Raw genomic sequence first — 25,612 nt, forward strand, 5'->3', positions numbered from 1 at the left:
CACATACTATCAGAGGGGAGGGGTATCGGACAGTTATCAGGAAATGTCCGCAGGAAAATGTAAGATTGGGGGAAAAGCAGAGCCAGTGAAATTAGTGCTTAAAAAGTTACATCATGCATATCTGTCTGTGTCTGTGTGTGTGTGTGTGTGTGTGTGTCCGTCTCTCTAATCCTGACAGAGAGCAGTCGGGATTGGTGCTGTGGCCGCCCAATAACTTTCACCACACTAGGACAGACAGACAGGCAGGCACACATACTGTACACACACACACACACACACACACACACACACACACACACACACACACACACACACATTCAAGATACAGATGTGTGCAACTAAGTTGATGATTTGAAGAATGTGGCAAGATACAACAGAACACACAGACACCCCCCTCACACACACACTCATAAAACACAGCATCAGTTCTTTCTTCTAATGTATCCTTATGTTGAGATGTCCATTCTCTTTGCCCTAGGCTATCATTTGTGCGCGAAGCATGTTTCAATTAAGACAGTACACAAGCTATTTTTATTGTTGTAATATTGAACGATTTCATGAATAAATTGTATGCACAGTAGCCTACATTGTACGGCCAAGGCAAGGGGCAACTCTTCTCTTCAATTTCCCTTCCAAATTACGTTTTATTGTCTGAAGACATCTATCGCAAGAATTTATGCGATTTATTACTCTGAAACAACAGACCTGTCAGGTAAAGACTACAAAACCCAAGTATACAGTACTCACTCATGCACTCTGCCTCTCAAACACGCACGCATATTAGTCCGTTCCCACAGGACTCTGTAATACCAGACTTGTCATGGTCATTTTAAGAAACAATACCCCTGAATCTCTGTGCGTGCATAAACACACACCTTGCTGTCAGCCGCCAGAGGCCTCTGAGATAGCAGGCATGTCACACTAACAAGTACAAAAACCATGGATCCTTTACAGACACACACACACACACAAACATACCATGGACAATAAGCAAACCATTATAAAGCCTATTGATCTCTGGGAACACACACAAACACACACACACATATCATGTTAAGTGCTCCTGACCCGTTATATAACTATTGTTAAAGTTCCACTTTCGGCTCCTCTCTCTTTGATGTGATCTCAGCCATTGCCTTTCAATAATGGCTGATAAGTGGCCACACTGTCACGTTACGTTCTCCATCATCTTACATAAGAAGCCCCCAGAGTCTCTGTGGGAATACTGGAGGGGGAGAGGCAGGGGAGAGGGGGAAAGAGGGAGAGAGGGAGAGAGAGAGAGAAGGAACAAGGGACCAGGAGAGATTCAGAGACAGAGAAAGAGGGGATGAGAGAGTGATGAAGTGAAAGTGGTGGGGCTCATGGGAGTATCTCCTAAGGCAGCTTCCTGTCGCTGCTCGCACCAGTGACATCAGCGTGGGAAAGGCCTGCGGGGAAATAATCTGCCTTCCTGTTTTCAACCCTCATTCAGTGAAATGCTTTTGCTGTTCTATTACCTGCACATACACACCCACACCCACACATACAGGGTGGGTGGAGGAGGGCGGTGCATGAGAGCGGGATGTGTGTGTGTGTGTGTGTGGGGGGGCAAACATCTGGGTCCGGGTGATCCAGCTGCTGAGGCTGGTGGTGATAGTGGTAATCTGGCGTCTCTCTTCCCCCAGCATATGAAGTAGAGTAGAGCCGGACTGTGGCCTTGCATTTGCTGCTCGCATGGGAGTGTGTCCGCATGTGTCGTGTGTAGGTGTATATATGTGTACGTGTATTTGTAGATTTATGCTCTGTGCCGTGTGTGTGTGTCTTTAGGAATGTGCACCTGTGTGCTCAAGGATATGTCTGTACGTCTGTAGTGATCTTTGTGTGTGTGTGTGTGTGTGTGTGTGTTGGTGTGTGGCTGTATGTGTGTGTGTGTGTGTGTGTGTGTGTGTGTGTGTGTGTGTGTGTGGCTGTGCTGAGAGGTTGCGGTGGTCTTAATAATACTGTACTTTAATCTGAGGCAGGAGAGGACAAGACTACACAGGGGAGAGGAGGGGAGGGGAGCTAGTGACAGTGGCTCTGGCAGAACTCCCAGTCAGGGGATTTAAGGGGAATCAATTTTCATATTGTTCCTCCCTCTCTTTCTTTATCTCTCTCTCCCTCTCTCTTTCTTTATCTCTCTCTCTTTCTTTATCTCTCTCTCTCTCTCGCTCTCTCTGTTTGACCTATGGCTCCAACAGCCATCCGTTGACACACTGCTGAGTGCAGGACCAGATGTACAGAGAGAGCGAGAGAGACAGAGAGAGAGAGAGACACAGAGAGAGAGACAGAGAGAGAGAGAGAGAGAGAGAGAGAAAGTGACAAGAGTAAAGGAAAGGAAGAGGACAAAGAAAGAGATTTTGTAGATTTACTCTTTAATTCATCTTTAAAAAGTGTAAACACACGGACAAAGCTCCACACTGTAACCTCTTACATCACCAAGTGCATCGATGATGTGACCCACACAAAAGACATCATCACTCGGGCTAACTGGAAGCCATGGCTGACAGGGGATGTCCTCAGGCTGCTGAGGGCCAGAGACAAAGCCTACAGAGCTGGGGATGAAGCTGGCATGAAAACAGCGAGAGCCAACCTGTCCCGTGGCATCAAGGAAGCAAAAAAGGAATACACTCACAAGATAACCACCCACTTCAAAGACAGCAGGAACTCACAAAGCCTATGGCAGGGCATTCAGGCCCTCACGGGACTACAAGCCCAGCCACAGAGCTGTGAGAGCAACATCCCTCTGCTCAACAACCTGAACCGCTTCTTTGCTCGCTTTGAAGCACAAAACAGCACCTGCCCACAGAAGACCCATCCCCCTCTACATGAGCAGCCCCTGTGCCTCTCTGCCGACAGCGTGAAGAGGACACTTGCTGCTATCAACACCGATAAGGCAACAGGTCCAGACAACATCCCAGGTCGTGGCGCTGAAGGACTGCGCGGGGGAGCTTAAGGATGTCTTCACAGACATCTTTAACACTTCCCTGAAGCAAGCCATCGTCCCCATCATGTTTCAAAGCTGCCACCATCATACCTGTGCCAAGAAAACTGCTCCATCCTGCTTCAATGACTACCGCCCTGTGGCACTGACACCCCATCATCATGAAGTGCTTTGAGCGGCTTGTCATGTCACATATCAAAGCCATTCTCCCCCCACCCTGGACCCCTTCCAGTTTGCATACCGAGCCAAGCGGTCTACAGAGGATGCAATCTGCTCTGCCCTCCACCCAGCCCTCACCCACCTGGAAAAAAAGAGACTCATATGTGAGATTGCTGTTTATAGACTTCAGTTCTGCATTCAACACCATAATACCACAACAACTCATCTGCAAACTCGACAAACTGGGACTCAGTACCTACCTCTGCAACTGGCTACTGGACTTCCTCTGTCAGAGGCCCCAAGTAGTAATGTGTTTGGCAACAATACCTCAAGCAGCATCACACTGAGCACAGGGGCCCCCCCAAGGCTGCGTGCTCAGTCCGGCTGCTCTTCACCCGCTGACGATGACTGCACTGCAACCTACAGCAACAATCACATAGTGAAATTTGCTGACGACACAACTCTGGTGGGTCTCATCACCAAGGGCTTAATTTGAGACTCAATACAGGTTGGAGGTCGACCATCTGACCACGTGGTGCAGGGACAACAATCTCCTGCTGAACGTCAGCAAGACCAAAGAGATTGTTGTTGACTTCGGAGAGGTCACACCCAACACCTGCCACTGACCATCGAGAGGTGCTGTGGTGGAGAGAGCGAGCAGCACCAAATTCCTGGGGGTGCACATCAGCCAAGACCTCCCTGGACCACCAACACTGCATCACTGGCTTAAGAGAGCTCAGCCCGCCTGTACTTCCTCTCGAAAACTCAGGCGAGCAAGTGCTCCACCAGCCATCATGACCACATTCTACCGAGGCACCATTGAGAGCATCCTCTCCAGCTGTATCGCTGTGTGGGGCGGAAGCTGCACTGAATACAACAGGAAAGCCCTGCAGCATAGTGAACACAGCTGGAGGACATTTACACCACCCACCTCACCACCCACCCACACCAAGCGACCAAAATTGTGAGTGATGCAAGTCACCCCGCTCACAATCTGTTTGATCTACTGCCCTCTGGGAAGAGGTACAGAAGTCTGCGCCCCCGCACTACCAGACTCACCAACAGCTTCATACACCAAGCTGTAAGGATGCTGAACTCTCCCTCCCTCCTCCCCCCCACCCCCTCAGCTACATAACATCCTGGACATTGGACCCACAATGGCCGCCTGCACTACCCACTTGCACACTTGAACACTTGCACACTTGTACACTTTACAACTTGGTGTTGTAAAGTTGTAAAGTGTTGCTGCTCTTACATAACTTGCACCACTATGCCACTTTCTTCATTACTCAGGTCAAACAGAACTACCCAAGCCTCTTATTGGCCTGACTTTGCACTAGTTTTTTATTGACTGTCTATGCACAATTTCAACAAAATTTTGCTGCTCTTATTTTTTCATTATTATATGTGCCCTCTTATTTACTTATTTACTTACTTTTTTGTTTACTTGAATGTTATGTTTGTCTGTGGACTTAAAATTGGTAAAATATGTCTTGTCTTCACCGTGGGATAGTGAGAAACGTAATTTCGATCTCTTTGTATGTCTGGAACATGTGAAGAAATTGACAATAAAGCTGACTTTGACTTTGACTTTGATTTCATCCTCTCTTGTGACTGAAGTACCTTTCACACACTCACTCTCTCTCTCTAGGTATACATTCAGATATACTGTGCATGAAACACACAAAAAATGTAGTTTGATGAACAGTTTGATGTGTAGTGTGGTCACCACCTAGTCTCTATGCAGTGGGGTTAAAGGTCATGGTTGCATGTGTGACAGGGGCTGGACGTTTGTCTTTATAAAGATGTGAAATTAAACAACAAGCTCTTCACTGGGACCGACTGAGCCAGGGCAGTCTGGTCCAGTGTGGTCCGGTCCAGTTCGGTCGAGTCAATAAAGCCCATTTATGTTCAACATTAAAATGGATATAGACAGAGCCTTGAGACGGATGGATCCATTTTTTGTATGAAAAAGGAGCAGAATTCAGGCTTTGCGCTGAGCTCTTGCCTGGCATTCAGAATGTAAACAAGAATAAATGGCATTACTCAGCATCAAACACACAAAGTCATAATAACAAGATAAGACACAAATCAGGGGGCCTAGACCTGCACAATGCAACCAGAGGCCACACACACACACACACACACACACACACACACACACACACACACACACACTGCACTTACTGCTTGGGCATTATGGCTTACGACTTCTCCTTTATTGCTTCTGCAAACTCAATAGATTTGTTTTGGGGAGAAGAGGTAGTGAAGAAGAGAGACATAAGGACTCTTGTGTGTTGTGTGAAGTGTGTAGGTGTGTGTGCCTGTGTGGCTGTATCCATAAGTCTATCTGTCCACATTGTTTGACTTTCTAAATGTTTGTTTGTCAATCAGTTTTTCTGTGTCTGAAGGATATACAGAGCTCGCTCACATGGGCCGTTGTGAGTCAGCTTTTCCTGCTTTCCAATGACTCAGCAGAAAAAAATATCCATGTAACAAAATACTCCTCCCCCCCTCTCTCTTTGACACACACACAGACACACACCATTGTGTGTCCTCTTGTGCTGCTTGACAGTAGATTAAAAGGAGAAATGTAATTCTGATGAGCTTAATTTAGCTCTGCTGCAGTAACTTGTGCTAGCTATTACTCCCTGATCCATCCGTAAAACATGCCCTCAGCCTTAAAAAACACGAGCATCTGAATAGCACTGTGCCAACATGCTTCCATCTCTGCTCTGTCTCTCTCTCTCTCTCACACACACACACATATATGCATAATCCCTCCACATTTTTGCATGATATCCCCAAGTGTGTCTGTCACAGCACAGTATCTCTCACAGAGAGTGACTAGAAATGAGAGACGAAACAGAGATGGAGAGGTTGTGTGTATGCGGTTGTGTTTAAAAGAGAGAGAGAGGGGTTGTGTGTATGTGGGTGGGTTTAAGAGAGAGAGAAAGAGATAGGTTGTGTGTATGCGGGTGTGTTTAAGAAAGAGAGAGAGAGAGAGGTTGTGTGTATGTGGGTGTGATTAAGAGAGAGCGAGAGAGGTTGGTGTATCTGTGTTTGGAGGGGGGGGTTTGTGAGAGAGGGTTTAAAAAGAGAGATAGGTTGTGTGTATGCGGGTGTGTTTAAGAAAGAGAGAGAGAGAGAGGTTGTGTGTATGTGGGTGTGATTAAGAGAGAGCGAGAGAGAGGTTGTGTGTATGCGGGTGTGTTTGAGAGAGAGAGAGAGAGAGAGAGAGAGAGAGAGAGAGAGAGAGAGGTTGCTCGGCTTGTTCTTGCTTGTTAGTGTTCAGCATTTCTTCTCGGCCTTTCCTGACAGCTCAGTGAAAAGGGTAAAGCAGCAGTCTGTCCTCCAGAGGACAGACAAACAACCTCCACAGTCACCTCAACCACCCAGACACACACACCTTCCTCCTCCCTTCTGTGCAACCTGTGACATTTAACGACACCACATACTTTTCACACTCAGGGAAGGCATGAGTTATCCCTGCTCGTTTACGCTCAACTCCCCTCACTCCTCCATGCACCTACCCGTGCAACTCCTACACACACACACACACACACACACACACACACACACACACACACACACACACACACACACACACACACACTGGCCTCTGGGTCCTGTGGGATCCCCTGCAGTTGCAAGTTGAGCATGCTCTCGAGAGGACAAGTGTGTTGGGGTCATGAGACGAGTGTGTGTGTGTGTGTGTGTGTGTGTCTGTGTCTGTCTGTGTGTGTGTGTGTGTGTGTGTGTCTGTGTTGGCCCTGCAACCCGAAACCTCAGAGAGGGAGGGGAATGAGGACGGAGAGAGAGAGGGAGGGGAATGAGGACGGAGAGAGAGAGGCAGGATCGGGACTGAGGAGGAAAGGAGAGGAAAGGAGAGGAGAGAGAGAAAAAAGAACCGAGTATCCAGTGGAACATTTCTTTCCTCCTGCTCAGCAGTTTCCAACGGCTGCCACCATCATCTCATGAGGCCCCTCCCCGCTGATCGCTACAGAGACCATGGGGTCACGTTTCCGGGTCACATTGCCGAGAGCTAGCTACCACTGGTACTAGTGTGTGTGTGTGTGTGTGTGTGTGTGTGTGAAGACAGGATCATGGAGAAGACTGATTAATCATTTAAAAAACAAGGGATTTGATAGCATTTCTCTATACACAATATATATCAGAATTGTCCAGATTCCTAGGTCCCCTCTGGTGTTTGTCCTCTTAAGCTCACCCCACTGGTCTCTTATGGAAATCAGATCTGAGAACTGAGATAACCATGACAGAAACTTGATTTTGTGTTCCGTGAACCGGATTTACATTGATCTGGGCCCACGTTTTGAATCTGGGCCTAGGCGTCTCGATTTAAAAATGCCCAAGTATTTCATGGAGTTCATGAGACCATGAATTCTAATGAGGTTCCCAGGACTTTTTGATTAAAACAGCCCCAGAACATCACAGATCCTCCACTATTTTAGACTTGGGCATGGAGTTTAATGCAGGCTTTTCAGTAGCCATTCTTCTATGTATGTCAAACCCACCTTGAATGTTTGTTGTCAAAAAGCCATATTTATTTCCATCCGACCATAGAACACAATCGCAAGCGAAGTCCCGGTAACATTTAGCAACTTAAGCCATCTACATAATGTTAAATGACAAGAAAGGCTTTTTTAAATAACATGCCTTAAAATAATTACCGTGGGGGTCACTTTGGTTTGGGGGTGGTTTTTGAAGAGCCCAATATGCTCCTCTATCTGCATCTCTCCAACAGTGATCCCAATATGTTCCTCTATCTGCCAGTGTTGTAGTACTCAAGTCCGAGACTCGGACTCGAGTCCGAGTCATTAGCTAAATTTGGAGACTCGTGACTTGACTTGGACACTGAATGACTCAAACTTGGACTCGGACTTGTGCATTCACACTCGCGATGACTCGACTTTTTTTTGTAATATATCATAAGGCTATAATTGTAGTATGTCATTAGGCTATAATTTGCTATATGATTTTAATATCTAAATTATTTGTAATGCTAATTTTAGTGCAAGGGAATGCTGGCTACTGCTTCGCAATTCACGTCATGTTCACATGCAAAGCAAACTAACGTTAACTTTAACACCAATATGCCTGGAGACATGGCCGCCGTCATGTCAATGCAGTATTGCCAGGCAATATTAGTTCTCATAAATGACATGACATTACCTAAGATTACACTCAACCTAGGCTAAACATCATCACACAATGCTGCTGAATAGCTGATCATCGTGACTTGGTGAACAGTGTTTTTCCTGACTGACGCGAGAAGCGAGGTTCCATTCATTCAATTTCATTTGGGGCGTGCCCTGCCGTGCTTCTGTCTGTTAATTTGCAGCAGGCTATTATCGGATCGAAAGAAAAATAAACTAAAAGTTTCCCCAATCAAGATATAGCATACTTCTTAATTTTGGTGTCATAAAATATAGAAGCATAACATTAAATTGCCTAGTAGAGTGTCCATGTAGCATGTCAATGTAGGCCTACGTGTCTGTGAAACTGACAAACTGAACCTCTCTGGGTAGGCCAGAAGCAACTATATTTAAAACCACGAATGAAGTGGATTACTGTTATTGTTCAAACAAGCGATTTGATAGCTTAATCCACTGCACGAAAAAAAAGGAAATAGCAACTTGTTCTATTTCTAACAGATGAATATCGTAGCAAATAGTAGTAGCCTATGGCGATGGCAGCTTAAAAAACATTTATTTCACTCATCTCGCTGAAATGAACGTAGAATGTGTCCTGTTGCGCAAATAAATTAATTAGGCAGATGATCTGCATCTCCCTTAACTGAAAGCTAGTTTTCATCTCCATTGTTGACGTGAAATATGTCTCCATAGTGTCAGTGAAATGATAACATTATGCAGTTGCAGGTAGCCTGTGTTTACGTCACGGGAGTCAGAAAGAAGCTACCAAGACGGGCCCTGCCCTGTTTCTGTCCCTCCCAAACTGCGCTAAAATTGTGTAGGCTATTTAACAGCCAGAATTTTTTTTTTAAATGCCCGGGGGAGGCCCTTTTATGATCCACACTAGCTCTTACAAAATAGGCCTACTCCAACGTCCATCTAGCTCTTGTGAAGTATGAACTTCTACAACACTGCCTACAGAGTACAATTGTCAGCAATCAGTAACAGCATAATGTGACTTAATGGCCTGTGTGATTGGGATGTGGATTGCTCATTTATAATGAGTAGGCTTATAGGCTATGGTATGGCTGGTATGGTATTCTCTCCGATATAATAAATACAACACATTGGGTTTGGCAAGAAATTTGGCAATACTACTTTCACACAAGTGGTGGCACCCCTGCATGGAGACAGAAGATTGTCCGTTTTGCTTTTAAGGATTTCATCTGCAATGGGAAAAAATGGAACGACATGTAGGCTATGCTTACTTTAGTGCTGGACTTGGACTCGACTTGATCAATAGGGACTCGACTATAATCAATAGTGACTCGACTTGGACTTGTCTCGGATGAGTAGTGGACTCGACTCAGACTTGAACACTGGGGACTCGAACCTGGACTCAGACTCGAGGCATAGTGACTTGACTACAACACTGCTATCTGCTCCTCTCCAACAGTGATCCTTAGGGAATCTGTTTCCCCTCTCTAATCCCCTTCTTCTCTGAGCGTAGGGCCAAGATAGACATGAGACTTTTTCCAGGCAGTCTGTAACAGTTCCATTTGATTTGACTTTCTTAACTATTGTTTTATAAGGTGATACATCCACTCTGAAAATGACTGTTTGGCAAAAACCAGAAAGATTACATCCAGATAAATAGACAATGGCATTATTTGGCCAGGTGGCCAAATGGCAAGTCACACCCCATGGACTGATCTGGTCATCACGTTCCCAGGGCCTGGCTACAGTGCTGTTAATCCTCTTCTGTGTTCTTTGGTCATCTGGCTCAGCCCCACTAGGATGATACTTTAATTTGGTGCAGTTGTACTGTGTATGAATGCAGCATAGTCCTGTATGGTCTTTATTTGATCTTTGTTATGTGGTCAGTAGTGCCATAGCTTTATAGCCCAACTAGTCCTAGTGCTTGGATTGAAGGGGGGATTGAAGGGGGTCGAGGGGAATTGAAGTGCCTGGATTGAATGGGGTAAAGTGTTATCTTGGACCGGTGGCAAATGCATAGGAATAGGCTCTATGGTATAAAACCAAACACCTGAGAGTGTTTTTTTCCCCTGCTACTATAGTTGCATTTTGTTAGATTTTCTTGGGGTGTAAACAATTATGTGTTTTGTTACATTTTTTGTTAAATTTTTATTAACAATTTTTTTTCCTTCTCAGAATAAATGTACTCATCTTTACCAGTGGTGCCAATTAATGTGGAGGGCACTATGTGTGTGTGTTTGTTTAGATGGAGATGGAGAGGAGTGAGTGAGAGAGAAGAAAGGGAGAGAAAGGGAGAGAAAGAGAGACAGAAAGAGAAAGAGAGAGAACAGTAAGTAGCGTGGAAACTTAACTGAGCTTTAAAAAAACGTGAAACGCAGGATATGCTCTAACTTTTCCTTTCTCTTTTTGAACACACACATGCACCAGACATACAAACATAGCATCATGACAGTCGCTTGATACCCTGCAATGTCAAGACAAGAAGAAAACACTCAAGATTTGTTTGAACAAAATAATATACCACAAACACACACACACACACACACAAGTCCCCATCTGATGAAGCCATTGCTGTCACAGTTTATCACACAAAACACTCTCTCTCTCACTCCCGAATCTCAGCCTTTGCACATACATTTTTAAACGCACGTCCGGAAACGTCACTTAGCGACAAAACATGAACACAGCACAAAAATATCTCCGCTGCTTAACACACTGTGACTTCAACTCTCCATAGGGAGAAGCTCCATACTGCATCCTACATCATCACTCCACCTCTTGCATGGCATGACATACACACACACACACACACACACACACTAACAGACCTGCATGTAACTGTTAGGTTTGCTTCTAACTAATGTAGCTCAGCTTAGTGGCTGCATCACTCTGGAGACTAGTGAACCGTGAGAGAAGAGATGAGCGCATCATTCACTACTGATGCTGCTGCTGCAGCTGAGCTTGCCGTGGAGCTTCAGTGTGCCCAGGCCCATACAGCTGTGAAAGTGTGGTGGTCATGTTTGAGGTCAATATCAACTGGGTGGATGGGGAGAGCCTCACCCTCTGGCGGGGAGATTCTAAAGCTCAAGATGACTTAATGTAGACCCAAACCCTTAAGGACACACACATGAACAGAGAGAGAGAGAGAGAGAGAGAGAGAAGAGAGAGAGAGAGAGAGCTACCCAGGTGAGTGAGAGATGAGTGAGAGGTGAGAGAGGGGGTGAGCCCCAGGTGGGTCGCTGTGGGGGTCCCCAGGTCACAGCAGTGCTGTGCTGCGTCAGCGTGGGTCCCCAGTGCTCAGCTCGGATGAACACAGCCCCATGTTCACAGCACAGGGCCCTGGTGGAGCACTTACATAACAGCTCACAGAGACGGAGGGGGGCGGGGGGTGGTGTAAAACCAGGAGATCAAGCAAAACAGAAGAGTGGGGACAAAAAAAAACAGGGATACAGAAATTATTACAAAGAAAAGGTATAGAGTGAGAGAAAGGCAATGGCATAAGGAGAGAGAAATAAATAATCTTCAAAGTCGAACAGGAAGAGAGAAGGAGAGGAGGGATTTGAGAGAGTGTGAGAAAGAGGTATGAGGAGTGTGATGACAGTGCAAGGAAGAGAGAGACAATGAAAAAGAGTGAGAGTGTGATCGACTGAGAAAGAGTTAGCGCTCCATCAGGTATGTACAGTATATATAATGGCCCTGCAGGCAGTGGACACAGATGTGGATGTGTGGATGTATAGTGTAGCAGGCTGCCTAACGTTAGCATAGGGACGGCCCAGACCACAGCACAACACTGCTAACAGAGCAACGGCTACAGCCCATCAGCTACATGTAAACAATCCCACAAGCTGGGCCACTGATGCTGCTGGTCTGGAGGAAGAACAGGGGGATGAGGGGGGAAAAGGAAGGCAATGAAGAGGAATAGAAAGAGCAAGCGGAAGCAGGGGAGATGGGGTAAGGGAGGGTAGGAGGAGGAGAGGAGGATTTAGGAAACATGCTCAGTGGGGGACCGGCTCAGAATAAACATGAGGGCAATCGTTTGCCCACCGGAGGAGGGGCTTTAGATGGACAGAATAAGCAACAAAAATGATATGCTGCAGATAAACCCTTTTTCTCACACTCACAAACATACACATTGAGACATGCACATACAATGCAAACACATACTGTAAGCTTTATGCACACACAGATGCCATAGATGTGCAGACAGAGATACAGTAGCAGCTAGTGCTAGGGGATGAAGCCTGTTCTTTAATGCCACTCTGACGTGACCAACCACAGCAGGAGACTTGGACAGGTGTCCTCTGGTCACAGCATCTGCATTCGTACCCAGATGGCCGCAGCAGTCACAACTCAGAGCTGGGTCACAGTAAGCCAGCCGGGCGCTGGGTGGCACGGGGGAGGCGCAGAGCAAGTGACCAGGGCTGTGTTTCTTACAGCAGGCAGAATGACTCACTCTGCCCAGCACACTGAGACAAAACATACACATACACATGCACACCTCTCAATCTCTCTCACTCACACACACATTGTAGGCCTACTTACGACCATACAGTAATTTGTATCAAACCCACAGCCTTAATGGTGGCATTGGTGTCAATTCCAGCAGCTGAGAAAGTGGACCGTATAGCCTATAGTTAACTGAGCCCTGGTAAGAAACACAGAAAAGTAACCACTATGTTTACATGGGCAACAATTTGACTAAATTGACTACTGAACTTATTCTAAATAAGACAATTTTTCAATTGCGGTGTTTACATGTGTTGCTTATAGAATAATCATTTTACATCCCCCATCATGTTACAGTGCATAGTACAAAATACTGCAAAAAACTCCAATAGGACATCAGGCTCCTATTAAGGTGTATGCACCTACATAAAGACCGGACTTTCCTGCATTATTTCTTACTCCGACTGTGTCCATGTAAAAGTAGTCATTATTTCTCTATGTGCTCCACTTTCTCAACTGTTGACATCAATGGCACCATTAATGTTGTGGGTTGGATTCCCACGGTGGACAAAGGCAATGAAGGCGATAAGCAGGCCTACCGGGTTCTCTACTGTACTGTGGGTCACTCTGGATAAGAGGCTTGCTGAATGAGTAAATGTAAATAATGTACAAGGAGAGCACACATCAGCTCAGCTAGATCAACTGTATCTAAAGGGAGAATGTAGCCTACATATGAACCAGGCCTATTATGTAAAGCCTGACCTGATGCACTGACAACACACAGGCAGAGAACAAAGTAGAGAGAGAGGTTGATGGGGGGGGGAGACAGAGAGAGCAAGAGAGAGAGAGAGAGAGAGAGAGAGAGAGAGAGAGAGAGAGAGAGAGAGAGAGAGAGAGAGAGGGGTGGATGTATTTGACAAAAAGTATGATGGAGAAAGTGAATGAGTGAGAGGGATAGGGATAATGACAATGATAGGGATAATGAGAGAGAGAAAAAAAAAAGAGAGAGAGGAGAGAGACCTGAGGAGGGAGATGAAAGCGGTTAACTCTGCTCAGTTCCCCTGAAAGCCCTGCTGCCCCACAGGACATGACGGCTCCGAGACCTTACGCTTCTAAGTGTGTACCTGGACCAAATTTATACTGGGAACCCAATCACACAAAAACACACACACACACACACACACACACACACACATCTCTGCATGATCTAGGCCTACTTTCTCTAAGCTGCACAGTCCCATCTTTCCTTGTAAAGAGTTATCCATCTCACTGCTAATCCCTCTCTCTCTCTCTTTTTCAGCAAATTGGGTTAAACATCACTGGAATCAATTCCATGGCTAAAAGAGTTTGAAACTCCTAACCCAAACCAAAGGCCTCTGGTAGTGAAGATGAATGTAGAAAGAGACAGAGAGAAAGCCTGCCGTAATGACCCAAACCTGAGAGTCTAGCGCACGTGTCGGCATGTGAGCAAAACCTTGTCTACTCTGTGACTGTCACCATCTGTTACCAACAAGCAGTCTACACATGCGCACTCCTGTATCAAAATAAAACAAACAGTCAACGTCGACGCCAGGGCCTGGAGCTCGGTCACAGACGGGGCAGCTGGCACCAGCCCTCCCCCACAGCGGTGACCTGGAACTGGGACTGCCCTGCAGTGGGCCTCCCCTGTCAGGGCGTCTGCCTGAAAATATATGTGTGTGTATGTGTGTGTCTGTATCTGTGAAAAGAACGGCTGCTCCAGCCTCCACTGAGGCACATTCGAGGCCAACTGAGGTCCAGCTGCCAAATTGGCCAAAAGAACAGAGTGTGACTGCCCAACACGTGTGTATGTGTTTTCAGTAGCATCTGTGTGACCATGGTTTACAATGACACGTCTGACTGTGTGTGTGTGTGTGTGTGATTTCGTACCCAGGGCATTCTCATCAAACAGATGTGCCTGTGGGCTGTGTAGGTATGTGGCATAGGTGTGGCACTGGCATCATAACCCTTCTCAACACCTCTCACCACAGCTGCTCACAGTACTGGCCCTTGTACACACAGATTCCTGTTTTTGTTTTTTTGTTTATGCCTTTATTGAGACAGGACAGTGAAGAGAGAAAGAGAGAGAGTGTGTGTGTGTGTGTGTGTGGTGTTACTTTAAAGCCAATCCAAATCCTGGGATAAATCCACAGGCTGCTACAGGCTCAAGGTGTCAAAATTGGGTGACTTATGCCCTGGGTACACCAATTTAGATTGGACCTGGGTTGAAACTCCCGAAAATATTAAATAGACTCGTATACTTAGTTTTGGTTTGTTTAGGTTTTCAACTTTTCATAAATGACCCTCAGTTTCATTAAAGCATTGTGTAACTTCCTTTTTTCAGGAACCTTTCGACATTCGAGAATTTAACAACAATCCCCTCTCCCTCAATTCAATTTAATTGAAATCAATAGAGCTTTATTGGCATGACAACAATTCACTTTGTATTGCCAAAGCATTTCTAGTTGTACTGGTGGTTAGTAGTATTTGAAGGAAAAAAAAACAAAAACCAGACAGATCATCATGCATCATACAGTACTGCAACAGCTCGTGTGTGTGTGTGTGTGTGTGTGTGTGTGTGTGTGTGTGTGCTTCATTCTTGTGTGCTTCTCTCTCACACAGAGATGTTTGTGTTGTCCTTTTTATTCCATTATGTTCTGCCATCCTGTTGTCTGACCAGCAGCAGGGCCAATGACTCGTTCCCACTGGACCCTGACCCATGGCCAACTCAGCTGCCCACTCCCCCTCCACCAGCTGGCCCCGGACCAGTCCACAATGACACACGCAGTCAGTGACACCTACAAATCCCACATCACAGTCTACCTCCAGCAGTAGAAGAGCGCTACAGAGGCAATGTTGGGGGGGCAATGACACACGAGAGATGTGTGAGATGTGTAGTGACAGCGTGTGAATGAGCAGATGTGGGGTACTGGCTGGGTACGTACCGTGCGTTCCCTGGCAAAGTTGACTTTGATCAACAGTGGCAGGCAGGCAGAGAAGTGCAAACACATGCCGTGACACAATAGGATATTAAATGCAATTTCGATGGAATCTACCGCTTAATGAGATGAGATACAACTGTTCACTGTTGTCTTGAACAGGGAACATAATTTTAAAGTCCAAAACCATTTTTCGTATCAGGCTATAAGTATATCCATTTCTGTAGCTGGACATTTTAACCACATGGATCTCAATAAAAATGTCAAGTTTTTGCCTGAAATTGCACTGTGCCTATTTACAAGGGCATTGTTCCCACCTCTTTTGGGGCCTACCATCAAATGTTGGACCTCTATAGAAAGCTCAGAAACTGTAGTCAAAATAACTGTGTGATGTACTGACCACATTTCAGCCCTCTAGGTCACTTGATATCCCTTAGAAACTGAGCCCTAGCACCAGGTCTTGTGAAGCTGTGTGCAAAAGTAGATCAATATAGAATGAAAATATGAGTGTTTTAGACCATTATTTGCCAGGATATGCTCATGCGTTTTGTAAAATGCCTATGGAAACTCCCCATTGAACTTTTTGTTATCCAAAATGCATACTGACAATCAAATGCTTACTGCACATAAACCCCTTTGTGTAGAAGCATAATCCTGGTCTCAAATGAAAGGTAACACTGAGGTTTCTTGTGGACTATTTAGATTGTATGTCAGGTGATTTAATATAGACTGACTACACAAAATATGGAATAATTACAAAAAAGTCTCTATTTTTGCATTTACTTTGTTGGTTCAATGAGTGTGTATAAAGATAGACTATACATCTGTACAACTAATATTGGATAATACAACATGAAGATTCAATTTCTATGGATTATTGTGAATATTTCAGTACCCAATCTGTTCCATCTACTTATTGTGCTGCAGCTACACTGCAGCCAGAAGTCAGGGTAGCACTAAAAGCAGAGGAGGGGGAGGGGGGCATTTTGGATCAAATTTAATTGAGACATAATAAGATTAAACTGAGAATGTAAAGCACTACACAGATTGTACATGAATAAAGTTGTCATTTTTGGATTCCCAAGAGTCAAAGCTTTGAAATGGTGTATAACATTACTATGCTACACAGTAATATGGTGCATACAATTGATTTAGAATGTTGGAGGGAGGTGGGGGAGGGGGTAACCGTCCTGCCGGCGGGACACTGAAGAACTAAGGGTTTCTATGGAGATTGACTCACTCTTGGAGCCAGCCTCCAATGGACGTTCGAGGTACTGCAGGTTTTGGAACTTCTGTGTTGGTTGATATTGAATGTTGCTGCTTGGTAGGAACACCTTTAGGACTGTTGGAAAACTATCCCCAGTGTCAGTGTTTAACTTAAGTTGGTTGACAAAATGCCGAGGGTGTGAAATTCAGAGTTCAGGCTTTGAAGAGCCTTATGAAACATTTTGCTTTGTTTACATTTTTATGTAAAAACTACATAACCCTACGTGTGTTATTTCATAGTTTTGAATTTAGGTCTACAACTCAAAAAAGATAGACCCATTAGTTAGTAGGTGTGCCCAAACATTTGACTGGTAGTGTACATATATGTTATTATGTAAACAACAGAGATGTGTTTGACATCTGATGTTTCTTGGTCAGGCATAATCAAAACTCCCAGCTCTTCTCTGTTTAAGCTGCTCAGCCTGGGATTTCACAGGGAAATGCTGTACCTCTGTGACACTGCCCACTCCAGCCAATTAGCCCGGCTTCAGCCTGTTAACTTGACCACACTTTTTCTTTCAAGCGCATTTCAAAACACACATACCCACCCACCCACACACACACCACATCACATTGCCGTTTGAACAGATCTGAAAGGGAATGCAGTCGGGGGCCAAATGATAGATGCTGACGGATGGCAGAAAATCAATACTTAAATATTGTTACTCATGTGGCCTTTTAACTGAGCTGCCAATACAGAGATAGCCCACTGGCACGCCGTTTGTCTCCAAAAGGACAATATGTGCACAAACGCAGAGTTGCAGTGAGGTGAACGGAGACGGACGCCGCGTTGGAAACAGACAATCTGCTGAAGCGGTTTCTGCTCTCAGTTGAGAAGCGGGCGAAGACAGGGAAGAAACGGTAGAACTAAATCATGGAGGCGGAGGATCTCTCTCTTCCCCCACGCATCGTTTCCAGACAAAGACGAGTAAAGAGGGAGACGTGAAGAGGAGGACGAGAGGAAGAATGTGAGAAGGGTTTAGAAGGAGATTAAGAAAGACAAGACTGCAGAGAGGAACAGATGATTAAAAAAGAGGACAAGGAAAAGAGGGAGTAAAAGGAGAGAGAGGTTTGGTGCATAGCAGGAGAGGTGCTCCCCGTTGCATGCACAGACCTCCATCAACCTATTGGCCAGCGTCTGTTTCCAATAATGTGGCTGTGTTAAAGTTTGTAATGGAACACAATGGGGTGTGCTCTGTGTGTGTGTGTGTGTGTGTGTGTGTGTGTGTGTGTGCGTGTGTCAGTCCCGGCGTCATGGGGGGGCTTTGGGGGGCCAGTTCCGTCCTGGAAGTCATCTGTGCCCGCCCAGGACAAGCTTGGCTGCACCAACCAACCCCAATCCCATAGATTGATTTTGAACAAATGTAGGCCTATAATATACGTTTGTCAATCTAGCAAGTAGCAAATAAAACTTGTAAAATCTGTATTATTCCGTAGCTAATCAATCAGGAACATTAGGTAAGCCCATCACCTAAATGGAGAGGAGGTTACGTGGCGCAGTCTACTTCACTTCTGCACTAACCCCTGTCATCCGATGACAAATATGGCTTATCGGCTCGCAGGTAGGCCATAGGCCTATCTCATATCGTAGTTAGTAGAAGTAGGCCTAGTAGTTTCTGGGTTTGTTTGATAGCGTTAACCTTTACTGTTTTTTCTTCTGACCTAGTCGGAGAACAGGGAGCTTGTTACCACTCCAGGTCCGAAGTTATCCTTAACTTCGGGGCTAACTCCCTAACACTCTATCTGAATATGGTTAGCAAATGAACGAGGATTTTGGTTTTATCTGCGGATTTATTTTTTGCATTATTTTGAATATGACTAGCTCCAGTCTCAACAGCACGTCTACTTTTTCCACACGCATCTCAGTTCTAACACGCATATCCCCTCTCGCTTTCTCTCTCTCCATCCCTGCGCACGGGGCTCTCTTAAATGAGCTGCACCATTTTACAACAATTGCTATATTTTCATATTAGAATGTTTTGTCAAGTGTAAGCTTAAACTACCGTGATCAATTTAAGTTCCCGTGCCCCCCCTGGAAAGGTGTAATGCCCGTCAGTGAATTTGTGTCTGCCGCCGGGTCTGGCGTGGTGTGTGTGTGTGTGAGTGTGTGTGTGTGTGTGTATGCGAGAGTCCAAGTTGGAATGAGTCATCAGGGCTTCTGAGTTCTAGAAAACTCCTCAGTGCTGCATTACAGTCTCTACTCCATCCCCCCCCCCCACACACACACACAGCCCCAGATGTATCCACCCCAGTGATTCCCAACTCACTCTGCCTCATTCATGTGCATTCCCCACCCGCTTTGCTTCCACACCACGTCCCTCTACGTCTCTCTCTCCCTACCTCTTTCTCTCTTTCTTTCTCATTCATTCACTCTTTTCTTACTTAATTCAACTCCTAGAGCTCCCAACGGTCCCTCTCCCTCCCGATCTGCCTCTCTCTTATCTGTCTCATTCTAACATTCTCTCTCTCTCTCTCTCTCTCTCTCTCTCTGCGTCAAGGCCAATCTCAGCAGTAGAGTGTGGTCCTGGTTTTTAAAGCAGGTCCATTATTCCTGGAAGCAGGAGGAAGGAGGGGGGAGGCGCTGGCTTATGGTAAAGTCCCCCGTCACCGAGAGACACGCACAGGATGAAACCATGCCAACTGACTAGAACTCTCCTGAGACGACACTAACGATGAGCAGAGATGTCAGCATTGGGGCTCTGAACGAGTCTCTGTGTGTGTATGTGTGTGTGTGTGTGTGTGTGTGTGTGTGTGCGTGTGCGTGCGTGCACATGTGTGTCAATGTGTATAAAAATGTGTATTCGCATTGTACACACAACACCAGTGCATAGCTCTGGTGCATGGTTCCCACCTGGCATAAATTTGCATGCAAATACAATGCAAGGTGCTGCGAGGCAATGAGAGATTCTGCAGGCACCCAGTGATGGTGCACTCGATTGGACTGTGTGGAGTGTTCTGCAGCGGAACACTTCCTGGCTGCATTCTGCTCTGGTGTGGCGTTCTGAAGGGCTTTTATCTTCTCGTGCACGTGGAAGGGTGCACACACACACACACACACACACACACACACACACACACACACACACACACACACACACACACACACACACACACACACACCTTTGCTCTGTTTATCGGAGGCAGGCCTATCCATCATTTCAGCGCCGTTGCCCGGGAAACCCAGTTAGTATGCCGGGCACGACATCTCCCCAGCACAACGAGCAGAGCGGAGGTTTCCATTGGCTCATGCAATCACAGACATTCTCCCTCACAGCACACACACACACACACACACACACACACACACACACACACAAAAATACATAGAGACACACTCGCACATGACCTGCATGTACATGAGTTAAGAGGAATGGGAGGGGGACTGCGGCGAGAAGTGGAGCAGACCCACACACACACACACACACACACACACACACTTTCATTGAGAAGAGAGGAAACTCATTCATTAGTTTCAGCAGCAGTACAGGAGGGAGGGATGGGGGTTAACCCCAACTGACTGCAGTATCTCCTCCTTCCCAAGCACCCCCAAATGCCCCCCATAACCCACCACACACACACTCCGTCTCCACCACCATCGCCATCCCTCGCACCAACCAGCCAATCAGCTGCCAGACACCACAGCAGGAACAAAGCAACAGGGTAGGGGCAGGGCAGTCAGAGATAGAGAAAGAGTGAGAGAGAGGTAGAGAAAGAGAGAGTGAGAGAGAGAGAGATAGAGAAAGAGAGAGAGATAGAGAGAGACAAATGTAAAAACAAACCCCCTCCCTGTCTCTCTGCCGAGCCCTCACTTTCATCTGTTTACCCGTTCATTCATCCCACGCTACTCTCACTCATTCATACACAGCATACAGTAACTCTATCCTTCTCTTTCTGATCCCCCTACATACTCCCTAGAGGACACACACATACAGTATTGCAAAGCACTAAGCTGCAGGTTCTACTTGTCTCCTTGTGTGTCTCCTTGTGCTCCTTCTTTCTCTCCTTTCTTTAGCAACATAGCAATACAGCTTTCTTTAAGATGGCTTAGGTACACAACAATCAAATCCTTTTCTGAACAAAGACAATATTGAACTATTTTTCCTTCATCCTCTCTCTCTCTCTACCACTCATTCTCTTTTCCAATTACAAACATATATTTCTTCACAGCAGACACCTTAGATCGACTGCATTCTGTGCTCGACATCTGCCGTCACTCCACACTGGTAAATCACACACACACACACACAGAGACAGAGGTGCTCCTGTGCTGCAGGGTGATGCTGTAAGGGAGACCCAGCCCTCAGTGAGCAGAGCTCATGAGATGAAATGAATTGAGCGAACCCCTCAGCAGCATTTCAGGTCATTAGACCAGATTCCAGATCATTCCGCTCTGCTTTCCTAGAAACGAGGGAGCCTACTCCTCCACTTTAGAAGTCTTTCTGGCATAGGAAATGTGAGCTCCAAAAAAAAAAAAAGAGTTTAGCTGAAAGACTTAGCACCTTCTGGTGGAGCCAAGACCGGTGCCTTTTTAATTTATTCAGACAGTTAATTCTGTTCTGAGGGCAAGGTAGAGGAGAGGGGGGGGGGGGGTTGAAGAACAACCTGACAGCAGCTCTGCACCACCCCCCACCTCCTCCAAAACCACCACCACTCAACATTCTCCCAGTGGAGGGCAGCCAAAGTCTTATCGACGGCCGGCAAGCCTGCAGGACAGCAGCGGGGGGTGGTGGCATGAGGGTGGATGGAAAAAGATGGAGAGAGAGAGAGAAAGAGAGAGAATAGGGAGGGAGCAAAAGAGAGAGAGAGGAGAGAGAGAAGGTGAGAGAGTGAGAAAGAGCGAAAAAGAGAATGAGAAAAAAGATTGATAGATAGAGAGAGTGAGAACCAGTGAGAGAGAAAGCAAAAGCCAGAGAAAAGAAAAGGAGAAGAGAGGAATAATAATAATAATAATAATAATAAAGCTTTATTTGTATAGCACCTTTCATACACAGAATGCAGCTCAAAGTGCTTTACATTTGAAGCATGTAACACAATAATAGTCAGTCAGTCATTATCAATCACTTTTCTTTGCTGTTTATGTTATACTCAGCAACATATCAAAAATATAGAAAATGACGTCATGACGTCACACATAAGGAAGGTGGGGAGTAAGTGAGTGGAGGAGTGTGTGTGTGGGGGGGGGTTTGGGTGGCATGGCTTTGGGGTCAGGTGCCACGGTCGCACGGCTGCCAAGAAGAAGCCCCTGCCGGTATCAATTGCCCTGCTGCCTGCCGGCACTTCAAAGGGAGGGGGCAACCGCCTTCTAGCGCCTTCTTTCCATCCCGTCAGCATTTCTGCACAGCCAGACCAGAGGAGAGAAGTGGGGGCAGCTCTGACACTGCGGAAAAAAAGGATCCGAGAAGAAGACCTTCAACCAGGAGATACCCATTAGCACTGATATCCAAACCCCGAGGCATTTCACCTTTCCACACACTCAAACACACACACACAGATGCAGACTGATACACACACATACAAAGAAGAGTTCACAAACACCACCACAGAAAGAGGTACGAACCTGAGGTTGTCCCTTTAATACTCCACATTCACACTCTCTCTCTCTCTCTCACACACACACAGACACACACACACACACACACACACTTTCTCCTCTATAAACTCAGGGACATACATATATACACACTCAATGACAAATGCAAACAAGCACTTTACCACCAATCCAGCACAAATGAAGTGACCTTGTCCATGCATGACAAAACCCATTGCACATAAACAAGTTAGTTTTCCACCTGTCACAAGTTAGTTTTCCACACTGCATGAATTTGCATGAATGTGACACGATCGGTGATCCTCGGATGCCCCAACATCAAGGTCACTGTTTCAGATTGACCACAGGTCAACCCTATCTGGGGAAGACCAGTATGAACAGAGCCAACGCAAACATGATCAGACAAGAGAATTTCTCTTCACAATAACCTGCTGTAACTAAAAAAAAAAAAGAGACAAAGTGTCAGCGTCTGTGACAGACAGGAGATCTATTTTGGGTGCAGTGGAGATGCATGCCAGCACACAGTCCAGGAATGGCTAGCCTGGCGCGTGGTGGAAACCTGTGGATGGAACGGAAGCTTTCCATCTCTCCACGGACTGACTTCATGCTTCCAAAATACATCTGTGGACCTGTAGGTACACTGACGCATGAGGCAAACCCTCTAAGTTTAGCAGGCACATCACTCTATCGAGTGCTTGTGTGCATGTGTGCTGTAGTGATGTCATTGTTAAAGTCTCGGATAAACACAACAGAGCAGAGAGCTCAAAGCCATGTTAACCCATCTAGAGAGCTCAAAGCCATGTTAACCCATCCAGAGAGCTGGGGCAGAGCTACGACAGTCTGTGGGCAGCCGTGGCCTACTGGTTATCGCTTTGGACTTGTAACCGGAGGGTTGCCAGTTCGAACCCCGACCAGTAGGCACAGCTGAAGTGACCTTGAGCAAGGCACCTAACCTCTCACTGCTCCCCGAGCGCCGCTGTTGTTGCAGGCAGCTCACTGCGCCGGGATTAGTGTGTGCTTCACCTCACTGTGTTTCACTAATTCAAGGATTGGGATAAATGCAGAGACCAAATTTCCCTCACGGGATCAAAAGAGTATATATACTTATATACTTACTTACAGTCTAGGACAGTGAGCCAAGACCAAACACAGCACATCTCTGCACTCTGCATTCCTCTACTCCGGACTGGGGGCAACCTTTCAACACTTGCCCGGTCCTTTTGCTCCAGGGCCTCCACCATAGCCATGGACAAGCACTCATAAGTCAGCTCACACAACCACAGGCTGCAATGCTGCTCAAATGGTAGGAGGGAGTGATACACACTCACACACACACATATAAACAATTAGACTTGCTGACACACTCACACACATATATAAACAATTAGACTTGCTGACACACTCACAAACACATGCAGGAACATACACACACACACACACACACACACACACACACACACACATATTCTTAATCCAGGTACTGTAGGTAGGTAAACCTGATTGGAAGGGGTCATAAAAGGCTATTGGTGGTCAAGTGGGCACACTATTGAGAGGCAACAACTTTTTCTAGGATTTTAGGTCTGTACTGTAGTGACTGAGTGCAGATGTATATCTATACTGGGTTTCTTGAGGATGGGCGTGACAGCAGCAGTTTTCAAGGGCTGGGGAACAGAGCCAGAGATGACAGACATTTTGACCAAGTGTGAGATGGGAGTGGATGATGTCAGGCCGGCATGCTTTCAGCAGAGCGGTTGGAGCAGAGTCAAGCTGAGAGGAGGGGTTTGATTTTCTGATTATATCTGCAATAGCAGTGGAAAGGAATGTATTGCAGCGTTAGACTGCGCGAGGTGCATCAAGGCTAGGGGAGGCTGAGGGAAATACTTGATGTGGGAGAAAAGTGAACAGGGTCTACTGCTCAACCGCAAGGGGCGGCCCAGATGCTAAGGAGACACTGAGAAAACACTCAGACTCCAAGGCACAAATACTCACACATACATGGACATACAATACCTTTCACATGGACAAAGTATGGACACACACACACACACGCACTTGTGTGGGCAAGTGCTGAAGCTGTGCGCTGACCAGACTAATGGCGACAGGACGGTCACTCCCTCAGGCTCCACACCAACAGGACAAGAGAGCGAAGGGAAGAGTGGGAAGAAAAAGAACATCAAGAACCCTCTCGATGCATTAGGCATGTTTCAGCAAGCCCGGGGCTACGGCAACTGCAGAGGCCTCTTAGAGAGAGAGAGAGAGAGAGAGAGAGACCGTTCTTTAAATCCAATGATGGGTGATTCCAGGGAGTATTCACAGAACGCTAGTACTCTCACACACACATTCAAAAACCACGGACACACACCGAACGCCGCAAGTGGTGTCTCAGCTGCATATCGTCATGGTTACATCATCGGTGATGACCACAATCATCACCACCACCACCACCACCACCACCATCATCGTGATGACCATCGGCAGCATCAGCATCATCGTGATGACCATCACCACTATCATTATCACTGTTGTCGCCCACGGCAACAACACCAGCATCAGCATCATAGGCTACAAAAAACCCTGTCTGGCCATGCCGTAAACCATTTGGCCATACACCAGAGAGCGTGCTACTAAATGATGTTAGCACTTACGACAGCAGGGGTCAGACATGGGTGAGGGGTGACACACACACACCACACACACTCAGAACATATGCCAACGAATGCCCATCAGGCCTTGACACAGTGTGCAGCGTAGATACAGTACGGAACATCACATATCTACTCACTGTTACGTAAATATTTATGTAGCCTAGCCTGTCTGGGCACTTATACATGCAATAAGTATGTAAGCCTACACTGTACACAGGTCATAGATATATCAAAGGTAAGCAGGCACATAGATAGATACAAAGACAGAGAGAGAGACAGAGAGGGAGAGAAGGAGAGAGAGAGAGAGAGAGAGAGAAAGAGAGGTAGGGAGAGGGAAAGAGAGGGAGAAGGAGAAGGAGAGAGGGAGAAAGAGAGAGATTGCAAAACTAACCCTAAACCACAGTGCTCCAGAACAGAAAGCCATTGCTTGAGTCATGAGCACCACTGGGTATAAAAACATCGATCTGCCCGTCTGGCTGGCG

At 46.2% G+C, this 25,612-nt stretch overlaps 1 protein-coding gene across 2 annotated transcripts in view; it reads right to left on the reverse strand.

Moving 5' to 3' along the window:
- The window catches only part of ece2a (endothelin converting enzyme 2a), a 124,981-nt gene that overhangs the window by 89,183 nt on the left and 10,186 nt on the right, over positions 1 to 25,612 (reverse strand). The window lies entirely within an intron of this gene.

The sequence above is a fragment of the Alosa alosa genome, chromosome 1 (genome assembly GCF_017589495.1).
Source record: "Alosa alosa isolate M-15738 ecotype Scorff River chromosome 1, AALO_Geno_1.1, whole genome shotgun sequence".
Taxonomy (NCBI): Eukaryota; Metazoa; Chordata; class Actinopteri; order Clupeiformes; family Clupeidae; genus Alosa; species Alosa alosa.